Consider the following 12,780-nt stretch of genomic DNA (forward strand, 5'->3'; position numbering starts at 1 on the left):
AATAATGTCAAAATGTATCTTCGTGTTTTACACTCAAATAATTGCAAATTTTCATGAGAAGATCAGTTTGTATTGAAAAACATCATATTAATGGCTTTATTATTAACTTTAGCATGTAAAACGTAGAATTAGCACAAGACATTGCGCAGCAACTACTTATATGTACAGATCAGCTGTTCGCCAAGCTTCCTGGTTCATTCCCCTAGCTAAATGCTAGTAAATGCAAACTGGCAGTCTGTATGCACTGGCCCTTGACGAATCCCTCAGTAATTTGTTTCGTAAACACCAAACAGAAACGGTTTCCATTGCCCGCTTACACATTTTGATGCGCACGGTATGTCACAGCAGATAACCAGCTTTGGACATGTGCTGCTGAGCGGTAAAGTCTTATTCCACAACAATTCGGCCGAAGGCGGTGGATGGCACGGCACGCCCCTCAAACTTACTGAAAATCTGACTGAAGAACGATGTGTACGCTCTATACGCGACTCTGCCAGTTTTAGACACGGCCCGTGGGAGCCGCACTGTATTCCGCTTTAACTGGGTGGCAGTAATGCCCAATGACGTCACGATGTTTCCATCTTGCTCTAGTCAAAACAGATTACAGAGAAAGATATTCGGAAAACGTACATTAAGCAACTAAATGTAAACATTGTTGGAATCTCGGGCCTAAGAAGCAATCAAGACAAACTAGGTCGTGCGGTGGTCTTGTTTGTACCTTTGTTTAATTTTCTGGGGACGAAATTAAACACCAGTGACCACCTCCGTCACTACAATGCACACCAGGATCGTCAGCTGGATCAGAAAGTCCGAACGAGCAGTGTATCACCAGAAAGACTGATGTGTTATTTATGGTGTTTGTTTAAATCTCATATTGTAAACCAGTTGCACAGACAGAGGGCATGAGGGCATGGGTTGAGGGCATGTGCACCCCTCCCCCCCTTCACCACCCGTAGGTTCGGAGGGACGCATGATTGACACGCGCCCGGGCGATCGGTTGAATACTCGTCGCTCAGGTGGAGGTCAACTTAAGCCTCCTGAGATCTCAGAAACGAAGAGAGGTGGATACACCAAATTCGCAGGGTGCGTAGACCTGTACGTGAACTCACTTGTGTCAAAATTTGATGTTCCTAGGTCATGACCTTCGGGTCAAATGAAGTCAAACAAGATCAAACTCGAGATTGGTGTTCTAAGTGCCCCCAGATTTTCTCATACAACCGCTGTGAACTCAGATCCCTGTTCTGCGCAAAGGGTCACTGGTGCTCATTTAAGGCCAGTGGCCTTGTTTAATCTTTAGGTCATGGTGATACACACACAAGGCTTCTTTGATTTTCGCATTTGAATCAGCGTCAAGGATTACGCTAGGCGGTATGTTCTTAAAAACAAAACATTGACCCGGGTCATTTTAGGTCAGTGTTCTGTTCTGACCTCTAAGAAGGCCGTGGAAAGTGTTTGATGCGGTTCCTGTCATGAATAAATTAAAAATGAGCACCAGAAGCTACGTCATCTAGTAAGCTTGCGAGTAAAAAACGTTTTTTACCTTAATCTGACGTTCATATCTGACCCTGGGTCAATGAAGTTTTTCAATTCAATTGTTTTGTTGCCTAAGAGACTATCTCAGAGATGTATGGCTTCGTCTAACATTCATTTGTTGCATCACATTGAACGATTCTCTAAGAATTGCCTTCGCTGAAACCATTGCCTGACTTTGATCTGCTATAGTTCAGCGACCTTAATAGGGCCGTCTTAATATTTGCTACTAAAGGGTTTGCTATTTAATTTTTAAAAGCTAGTCCAAATGTGACGTAACTTCGTCACGTCGTGTTGAAATAATTCCGAAAAAATCTTCGGGGGCCAAATTAACCTCGGAGCGCGTGTTCAGGGCCAGATAAGGGGCCCAACGGACCCGAAAGGCTGACCGAAGGTTGTATGCAGGGTCCTCAGCCCGCGAGGCCGGCATTCTAATGACAGCCAGAATACCCCGCGCGCTGATCAGAGCTCCTGGTTCGGCAGGTGCCTATAAATCGGTCAGACACCGCTAGTAACGCACGGTAGGTTCAGTCGCGGCATGGGCCTGAGGGCCCGTTTCGCAAGCAGAAACAAAGCTGGAGACAGCGATGTACATTGGTCGAGATCTCAGCGTATGTGAGGGCCCTACAGCGCCTACTGAGAGCCCTGTGCTGGTAAGGGACCCCCATTCGGTCAGAGATAGTGTTCGAGGAGGCCGAAGAGCCTGGATGGCCCACCGAGTCCGACAATCAAGGGCCCAATTGGAGGGTCCAAGAACACGAAGAGCTGGTCGGGATCTTCTTCAGGGGCGCGAGTCTACGAGAATCGGCCACTCCAATGACAATCTGAGGGCTCTTTACGCCGATTGGGGATCCCCTGGGCCGACATGGGTCTACATGTCGGTCAGGCATCACCAGTACCGCACAGTCGGCTCCGTGTCGTTATGGGCCTGAGGTTTCACCTTCCAATCAGCTACAATGCCGGGGCCAGTGATTTACACTGGACGGAACCCCTGTATCCATCAGGGGCCTGCAGTGTCTAACAGAGGCTCCTTCCCCCCCCCCCCCCCTTAGATCCGAGATTCGAAGAGCCCCTCGGAACCTGCAATTAAGGGACCGACTTGTGGGCCTGAAGGGCCCGAAAAGCCAGCCGGAGGTCTTATTCAGGGGCCCGGCCCGCGGGGCCGGGCACTCCAATGTCAGTCAGCGGGCCCTGTGTGCTGATCAGAGGCCCACTGAGTCGATAGTTTCCTGTATTTTGGTCAGACACCACCAGTAGCGTACAGTCGGCTCACTGGCGGCATGGGCCTGAACGCCCATTTCCCAAGCAGGGACAAAGCCGGAGCCGGCGATTTGTATCGCTCGGAGCCCCACGGCGCTTAACAGAGGTCCTGTGTTGTCAAGGGGCCCGAATCGGCAGAGGCAGTGCTCGAGGAAGCCCAAAGGGCCTAGGGGGCACTCGGGTCCGAAGATCAAGGGTCCGATTGGAGGGTCTAAGGGCATAAAGGGCTGGTCAGTCTTATTCAGAGGCCCGCACCTGCAAAGATGAACCCTCAAATGACGGTCAGAGGACCCTTTTCGTTGATCGGAGACCCCGTGCGTCGATATGGGCCTACCTATTGGTTAGGCACCACCAGTACCGCACAGCAGACTCCGTGTCGTTATGGGCCTGAGGGTTCACCTTCCAATCAGCTACAACGCCGGGGCCAGTGATATACACTGGGCGGAACTTCTGTATCTGTCAGGGACCTGCAGTACCTAACAGAGGCTCCTGTGTTTGCAATGGGCCGCGAGCCGACCAAGGGCAATTTTCGATGAGGCCCGAAGAGTGGTCCGGGCGGCACAGCAAAACCGACAACCAAGAGCTCAGTTGGAGGGCATCAGAACCCGAAGGACTTGCTGAAGATCACATAAAAAATCGCAGCTTTTAGGGTTGCGACCTAAAATAGCATTCGAGGTCTTATTGCGCCGATTCAGGACCCCCCGAGACAATGCAAGAGTCTAAGTCAGCCAGAGACCACAAACACCAAACAGTTGACTCCCTGTCAACTGAACACTGAGAGCCCATTTCCCATGCGGGAGTAAGACCGGGGGGGGGGGGGGGGGCATTTGCATTGGTCCGGGCCCCTGAACAATGGTTGGGACCCCCGTGTCGGTCAGCGTCTCACATTGCCAACCAGGGGGTCATGTGTCGGCTAGTGGCCCGCAGCCGGTCAGGGGCTTTGAGGAGTTCTGAGGAGGGGCAAAATAGCCCCATGGGACGAAAGATTAATGGCCCGATTGGACTCTGGCCCGGTTCCCACCCATAGTGCCGTGACCTCGACACGAAGCCAAACACGGAGGATATAGAGCCTCAAAATGGAGTTAAACAGTCATGTCCATGCCTGTCTGAGCCATTGGACCTATTTTCCAAGCAGGAATGCGCCGAGGCCCGCAAATTGCAATGCTCGGGATACCTGACACAATGAGGGCTCCTCTATGGGTCAGGGGCCACAGTGCCTAACAGGGTTCCTATGGCGGCAAGTGGCTGCAAGCCGGCCAGGAGCTGTATTTAAGGCGGCCCGAAGAAGGGTCGAATGGTCTCAGAAAAAAGATCAAGGGGCCGATTGGATGGCTGAAGGGCCGGAAGGGCTGGCTGTAGGCCACGTTAAAGACGCTGCCCGTAGGGTCGTGATCTCAAATGTTAGAGGCCTTTTGTACGGACTGCGGACCACTGAGGCGGAGAGTTCCTTTATTTCGGCCGGAAATCACCATCACCAAACACTCGGCTACGTGATGGTCTAAGCTCTTGAGGTCCATTTACCAAGTAGGGACAAAGCCAGGCCGCAATTTGCATAAGTCGGGCCCCTGTAACAATGCGGCCGCTGTAACAATGGGCCCCAGTGTCGGTCAGGGGCCCAGAGTGCCTAACAAGGTGTTGTGTCAACAATGGGCCTCGAATCGGTCTGAGAAACATGTGCTCAACAGAAACGAGAACAGGATCCCAAATGACAGAGGGCCTCTTGCGTTGGTCGTGGCCCTCTGACAACGAAAGTAAACCTAAGAACATATCATGAGTGTTCACATTCAGACAATGGAAGGGTACTGTGTTAATCATAATCTCCAGTGTACCGAACGGGGGGCCCCATAACGCAATGCCAGCGCTGGAGTGCATGTGACAATTATTGGACCACCCGCAGCGAGCGGGGATGCTGTTGCGTCAATGAGGGTTCCTGGGTTGATCCGGGGAACAACTACGTGTGTCAGAAGGCCTCCTGGATAAGTGAGAGAAGCAATGTGTTAAAATGTATCCCTCTAACGGCCTCCAGATCGACCAGGGAACCCCTGCCCGCGTCGCCAGAATGGCAACCAGAAGACATTCTGCAGCATCCGTACATTGGTAACCATCCACATACAGGTGCGGTACGAGAAGGCAAAAACAAAAGGCATACACAAATGGCGCGGACAATGGTGGAAGACCTAAAACATACCCATCAACGCGCTATGGGCCGGACCAGATACATAAAACAATTTGAGCATGCGCGCCCGCAATCTCGGTGGCAAGGACAGCGATGACCTGGGTTGCAGCTTCCGCAAAGTCGAACGGTGTTGGTCACTGCAAGAGACAACAGGAGGGCGCCCGGCGCGGGACAACGACCACCGTGAAATGATGGGCCCGGACGTCTCTCAAAATTAATTCCTACCGTTCAAAAATAAGACTGGGCTTATCTTTTTTGCAACTTTGAGGTGGTCCTCTGAACAGATTAACAGCTACAGCAATACGGAAAATCAACATCCTTCCTTTGTTCTTCCAGTTCCACCACCAGATCTAAGCCACTTCGAGCTCCTCAAGCCACCAAGCACCATTTCGCGGTACCGCAAAGGCCAAGCCATCATCATCAAGTCAAAAATCACACATGGGAAATGCGCGCCCGCACTACCTTCTTAATGTAAGGTGCTATGTCCCAAAGCGTTCAAACGTTCTTCTTTCAGAAGCGTCATCATTTCGCCCACCCATTGGCCACGACTCAGCACTGATCGCCAGGCCGACGCTGCGCCGCCTACGGAGACTGCAACTCATAGTGTCGCGGTTTTCGTCGTCTGTCTGGCCCCGCGTGGAGATTTGCTAGCACGCATGTTCAGAACCACGTCACACAATTTATGTCACTAACTGATTCTTATAGCCAACTGCTCAGCATTGGTGGTCTCGGACCTTTATAGCAGACTTGCGTTCCACTCAACCCGAATCATGAAACGGCTCATGAGTCAATCGTTTGGGGGTAAGTCGTGAGCTGAGTTAGCTCACCTGGAAAATGCTGCTTTACGTCATGAGCTGAATCACATTTTGCGTAAATTTCATCAACTGAATCGTGAGCCGATTATTTCTGACAATGTTGTGTCAATAAGTAAGATGGCTGAAGTGAAAATGGTTAAGAAGTGGAAACACAGTGTGCTGTAGACAAATTAACAAAACATTTCAGGCTATTATAAAGAACAGCATGCTTTGCAGTTTCTAAGCATTAAACACAACATTGTTCGTCCTAAACTATAGTTTCCCAAATCGGACGGGACTTGACTAGAAGAAACTGGAGGAAATATATATATATATATATATATATATATATATATATATATTTGAATCGAAAATTTCACGGCAACTCGAAAATTTTACCAGGATCTAGGATTTTTAGCCTAATTGTAAAAACGACCATATTTTAAACCAAACTGGCATTAACTTGCGAATCCTTTGGGACGCAGGCGCCATTATTTACAATGGTGTTGCGTTCTGAGAGCGATTCGCTGGCTTGCACTGAGTTTCGTACATACTTCAACATCCAGGGGCGTAGCCAGTGTCGGGCGAGGCGGGGACACAGGGGACACATCACCGCTATGCCTTGTGTGGCTGTCGGGACCCTCAGGACAGACCATCAATGGCCAGATTGGAAGGCCTGAAGGGCTAGCCGGGGACGATCCCCGGCCGAAGGTCTGGCCCTCAAAGATCGGCCAAAGGGACTTATTGCGCCTGTCGGGGGTCCTCGGGGTGGGGGGGGGGGGGGCTACAAACGTGTCTATGCAGGTCGTATACAACCAATGCTGGACAGCTGGCTCTGAGTCGGCTTGGACCCTGAGGCTCATTTACGCAGCAAGAACAAGGCCAGGGTCTGCGATTGTTACTAAAGACCTCTTGCGTAGGCCGGGCCCCTGAAACAAGGTGGCTCCCTGTATCGAGGCACAGATTGCTTAAATAAAGTGTTCCACATTTACATGGGGTTTTGAATTGAAATAGCCATCTTGTAAACATTTCGGTGCCGTTCACAACCCTGCCCTTTTTAAGACCAAAACGGCTCTAATTTCCCAGCTGCACGCCCGCGAAAATGAGAGAGCATTTCAACCTTGACGTTCATTACTTCATAATCACATCGCTCAAAGCCGTCCATTCCATCAGCCATACGGCGATCAAGGCCATGAAAAAATCATGGTCGGGTCGTTCATATCTAAAGTTCATCGAGGAGCATATTTACTCAACAGAAAAATTGTGTTGCCGGGAGTGGTCTTTTCTACTTAAAAATGTACCAACCGTTATAAATGAGCTTGTTTCATCATGTTTGATGCCTGCTTCAATATCTCCATATGCCAAACGTATCTTTTAGCAGGGAAGCCTGTATCGACAAGGGGCTTCGTTCGCCATATTGGTGCAGCCTAGAGCATGCGGCGCTCGCGTAGCCGTTCCTCGGTTGACATGTGGCGAACGTCAGGAATCGTGGACGGACGCGTGTTTGTGTATGGCGCGGGCCTCGGCTGCACGCGGCACCAATGGCCAGCTGGTTCGGAGACTTGTCGGTAGGTGGCGGGGTTGACTGTCAGCCGCGCAGGTTTGGGAGGCCAAGGCCGGCCGCCAAACGATGAGGCAACTCCGAATCAGGTGTTTCAGGTGTTGCAGCTGGGCGGTGCATGGTATGCGTACGCGGCGGAAAAGCTCGTTTCATTCCGGCGCACACCCAATGTAAGCCGCGGACCTCGGCTAGTCGGGGCATCCCGCACCGTGGCCTCTCAAGGGTGGGTTTGGGGGGGGGGGGGGGGGCGGGCCAAGAAGGGTGGGACTCGGTGGACTTCACGGCGGATTCCTTCATGTGCCAGTACATGTTTGCACACTGAAATTTGGTTTGTGCAAGATGAGAGCTTTATAATGGTTGATTGGTCGAGTAAAATTTTAAGTCGAGTGCTTGTGTCTAGAACCAGAAAGAAGCCTGTTAAAGTCGAGAACCGTTCAGACAGGGTAATGAATAAATCGTACAGGTGCAGAGAGCACATTTTTCCTTCCATTGTGCCGGGGTTGCTCTACGATGAACGCTAAACAAACTCTTCCGGGCCCGCACACCCATACCACGTGCCAGGCCTGGCAAGTGTGCGAATACCGAACCACGATGCATCGACAAAACATGCAGGAGTATTTTAGTATCTCGCAGTAACGGATGGCGCGGCGCACTGACCATCGACGAGATAACTCGATGGACTCAAGGGCGAGGGCTCACCCCTTGGGCAGGGGTCACTCCTTGGGCTCCGAAAGGGCCCAGAGGCTTCGAAGGACCCATCACCGGCTGAACAGGGACAGTTTTTTAACACAAAAACGCAACAAAATTAAACGTCCTTGGACTTCCAGGCGACCAAGGACAGCTGCAAACGAAATTCAAGGGTCCACGAACAAACAAAAATAGCTCTTCACTGACTGACATCAGTTGCACAGCCAGAGCATTGGCGAGGGGAGCATAGGGTTGTAAAAGGGCTCCCTGAGAGTGAAAAGGCTCCCTCTTAAAAAAGCCATGATATGACTCATTTGGTAATGAGGGCGTGTTTTTTCATTGATATTTTCCATGTTTTCCTCCTATACCTGCAATAGAAGCGAGAAGCTAGCGCGAGATGAACTTTGGCTGAATTTAGTGGTCACCAAACCAAAGAAGCCGTAGGTTACACGATGGGATAAAAAAACAGCGCTGTACATGTCACAATGCTGCTGTGGATAATTTTTTAACCGCTAGACCTCGAAGATTTGTCAGAATCTTATCTGGAGTGTACAGAGAGATGAAAAACCCTGCGAATATAGATCGAAAGGGGTTAACAGTTTGTATTGACATGACCAAGCCATGTTTATCCGGAAATGCTAAACATTCTGTCAGAGTCGACTAGCAATACAAAATCATGCGTGTAGTTTTAAACACGTGCGTTCACAAATGCTAGTAACAAAAACCTCCGCGCTAGGCGTTGCAGCCGTCGTAGGCCGCGCAGGGTCGGCGCCGTGGCTAACACTGCCGAGGCCAAAAGGTTGACAAAAATGATGACGCATCTGGAAGAAGTACCTATGAACGCTTTAGGACAGAATCATTCATTTAGAAGGCGTTCTTGGCGACTATTTTGGCGCTGCAATTTTTAGATTGATGTTAAGAACAGACTGGCATTTACAGGACCGCGAAATAATGCTGGCTATAATCTAATGGTCGTGCTGAAAGGAAGAGGTGAGATCTCTATTTTTATTGTTGTCGTTACTGTTCATCTGTCCAGAGAACAGCCTCAAGGCTGTAAACAAAAATGTGCCCTGTCTTATCTTTAAACCGTTCGAATTGAATTCGGAAGACTTTTGCAACCATTGCTTCTCGACGGTCGTTCTCGCGCGGGGCGCGGGGCGCGTGGCGTTACTTGCAGAGGAGAGGGCCGTTCAGTTTTACGGAAACTGCAACCCAGACCATCGCTGGTCTTGCCCCAGAGATTTTGGGCGCGCAGGCTCAAACCTTTTCATGTAATTTGTTCCGCAAATCGATTCTGCAAAAGAGCGAGCGTGCTCAGGTGAACATGGGATGGCATCGTTCGTTTTTAAAATTCATTTCGACCCATTCTTTTCAACGCTTATGATGCCCGTGTTTTTCTTTCCAGGCAAGGGATTTCTTGAGCAGAACACTAGGGGGCATATTTTGTTCGGGTCAGGAACTGAATGGCCATTCCGTACCACCGCGGGGTGTCCTCCGGCTACCATTCTGACACTACACGGTGCGGGATCCCGGGTCGATTCGAAGGCCCTTAGAGGCATACAGCGCACCGCATTGATCCCTTCCTGACGTGGAAAGCCTTCTGACCCGCGCAGCTGGCAGTGGATCGACGCAGGGGCCCTCATTGACGTAATAACGTCCCTGATCGTCGAAAATGGTCCTATAATTGGCGCATAGACTTCAATTCGGCTTAACGGGCCCAAGCTGGAATTGGTTTGGAGGTTCCGCCGTTCGATACTGGGGACCATGACTTGCACAGGACTATTTCGTTGTCTCAATGGAACACTCATCATAAGTTATGTTTCCTAGCACTGTCAGAGCGCCCCGACCAATGTAAGACGTCCTTTGTCATTGGCGGTTACGTCCCCGTCCCTGTTGAGCAAAGGTTCCCCTGACCGACTCGAGGCTCCTTGTTGGCACAGAACACCTTGTTAGACACTGGGCCCCTGACCGATACAATGTGCACCGCACTGTTTCAGGGACACAGCCAATGCAAAGCGCGGGCCATTTCATATCTGTTTCAATTGAATGGGTCATATAACGAAACATATTGGCTGAGTGAGAACACCGAATTACATCCATAAGACGGTTTTGTAGTTCTGGTAGTGATAAAAGAGATGCTTGCGTTTAGAAATGCCTTGGATCGCATCCATTCTGCGGCTATAGAATGTTCCTCTTCGGCCACAAAATGGTTAATTGTATGTACATAAGAAAGCTTGATCATATGGACAGCACTGGGCTTACCTACGTGCGTCAAAACACCACCGGCGTCAGCAGCACTGGCTTGCTTGACAGACAATCGGAGCCAGGGGCGAAGAATTGTAAAAGTGAATGCTCAGGCTGGGATGAATTTCTATCGACGGATAATGACGTAACCGACCATTTCTGAGCCAGCTGGTGAGTGCAATGTCCCACCGGTCCGTCCCTGACCGGTCCTGCGCGAGGTCCACCTGTCTCGGCTGGTGGATCAGACCGGGCCTCTGTTTTCCTTGCCGCCTCTCGTCTGTCACGGTGGGCCTGCGTCGCCGCCGGCCGTCGCCCGGTGCTTTTGGCTGTGAGCGGTGTCGCGGGGCTAAATTTACCGGGCCGCCGCCGCCCGCTGGCCTGCTGGCCCCATATTTTTAGCGCGCCCCGAGGCAGAAAGTCGGCCCGGCTGGCTCGCGCTGTCCGGCACCCCAGTCGTCCGTACGGTGGTGTCTCGGCGCGGACAGTGGCACCCGACCGGCGAGCCAGCGTGGACAACTACGGGAGAGTAAGTGACGAGCCGCCGACAGACAGAGGGGCCGCTGACCGCTCCTTGTTTGCTTCAGGCCGTCAACAGCGCCAGTCTGGGTAACCATGTGTATGCGAATAGCACCAGAAGCCGGTTGAGTGGGCTGGGCAATAGCCCTTCTTTCCAGATCGATAATTATAGAAAATTTCCGACGCTTACACGCATACACATACGAACTAGAAGGCACCAAACACATACACATACGAACTATGTAGAGGGCACATACGAACTAGTAGGCATCGACATAAGGGTGAGCATGGGGTGGCGCCCAAGTATTGTTGCAATTAAAATTTGGTTGAATTTCACAACAAAATGGCCATACGGTTATGCATGAAAGATACTAAATGAAACAGGGTACGCCTCAGCTCTTTTGCCGAAAATCCTATTAGCTTGTTGTTACCTGCAGGCCGTATTCGAAGATAATGGGTGCTGTGCTGTGCTTCCCCAACATACCTCTTCTCTGTTATTCACGTATTTTTGCGCCATTAACATCGGCCTGTCAACTTTGGTGCTTGCAGACCTTCTTCTTAAGGAACCCCTTTCAACATGGTCCCCTGGATGTGTGGTGTCGGGTCGTAGCCCACTCATGAATCAGAGGAGGCACGCATTGTCATATCTAATCCAGGCAGGATTATGCGCTACCCTAGGAGAAGTGCTTACGGATACGCTACCCCTGAAAGGCTACCCCAGGAGTAGCGTTTCAGAAAATGCCCTAGGTGCCAATATGCGGCCCCACACCGAAACAGCTAGCTCAACCACCAGGTTGAAGTGAAATGATGTTTTACGCGTTTCCCGCCTGACTACAAAACATGCGGAAAGGTGTGGTTTTCTCAGCATTTGTTACGTACCATTCCTTGAAAGTAGTCTTGCATCCTTGCCTTTTTCCTGAAGTCCCTCGCTTGGTTTAGTTTTATTTTCCGTGATTCTGTACCTTAAGCCTATTATTTAAAAAGCTCTAGTTTACCCTACACATGCACACGCGTGATCTCATTGTTAGTTGGGAGCCCTTTTACCGGCAATAATCGACCGTTCGTATCCCAGGAGATCCTGGTCAAACAGCGTTATTGGAAGAGCAATGGCTAAAATGAAAAGAAAACAGTAATTTTATGCTGCACTTCTGGTCTCAAGGTCATTCACGGACACGGAGGTCACGAAGGTCAGATTACGGACATGAACAGGGCGAATATTTTCCAATGATAATCCCGTCCGTGTAAGCAAAATAGCTGTGGCACCCCGTGACCTTCAGGCGCTGATGTATGATGACGAGGGCCAACCGTCATCAAACGGAACACCTGACATCAGCACGGCACGCTCACGCACACACGCAACAAAAATCGCTGGCATCACTCGACGCTGTGCTTTGGAAGCGCGTCGCGATCGTCAGCGCCCGTCGGCAGGTAGCAGCTCGCCCGCTGCTGTGTTTCAACGCGCCGCTCCATTAGCAGGCTGCGGTCTCGAGTGTGCAGCTGCGCGCCACCGCTGAAGGATGTGCCGCTGTCGTCGGCTGTCAGGCAGCGATCTAGCGCCAGCCAGCCGCCTGGCAGTGCAGCCGCCGCCGCCGCCGGCGAACACGTGACATTCGAAAAACACCACGCACAAACGGGAATTTGTATTTGTGTGGTTGTCGTATTCTTCCCTGCGCGCAGAAGCTCATGCCTGACAGGCGTTCACACGGGCAACGTTTTTAACATGCTTGATAATGTCGGCACATTGCTCATCATCTTTCCTAGAAAACGAGAGGACCGAAGGCACGACTGAACCAAGGATGTCCGGATGTTCATCTGGCGACTACATGCATCGGTGCACCTGACGACCTGGCGGAAGCGAGACAGCTATGCGGAAAATCCTCCAAGACGGCGCTTGTTGCCTTGGGTTTTCGTCGTGTGCAACTAGGCCCGGCTGCTAAATATGAGACAGGCAGTCGGGTTTAGGGGAATTTTGAAAGCATGCCTCAAAAATGGTTTACTTTTTGACGAAATTA

General features: G+C 50.9%; 1 protein-coding gene across 2 annotated transcripts in view; it reads left to right on the forward strand.

The window, feature by feature from the left end:
• Positions 1-10,661: 10,661 nt before the first annotated feature.
• LOC119093890 (nesprin-1) overlaps positions 10,662-12,780 on the forward strand; it is a 44,598-nt gene continuing 42,479 nt past the window's right edge. For both annotated transcript variants that reach the window (XM_037216901.1, XM_037216900.1), the window contains exon 1: positions 10,662-10,778. The gene's annotated coding sequence lies outside the window, so the exon portion shown is untranslated. The remainder of the gene's footprint in view (positions 10,779-12,780) is intronic.

Source organism: Pollicipes pollicipes, unplaced genomic scaffold, assembly GCF_011947565.3.
Source record: "Pollicipes pollicipes isolate AB1234 unplaced genomic scaffold, Ppol_2.1 Scaffold_4002;HRSCAF=4701_pilon_pilon_pilon, whole genome shotgun sequence".
Lineage (NCBI taxonomy): Eukaryota > Metazoa > Arthropoda > Thecostraca > Pollicipedomorpha > Pollicipedidae > Pollicipes > Pollicipes pollicipes.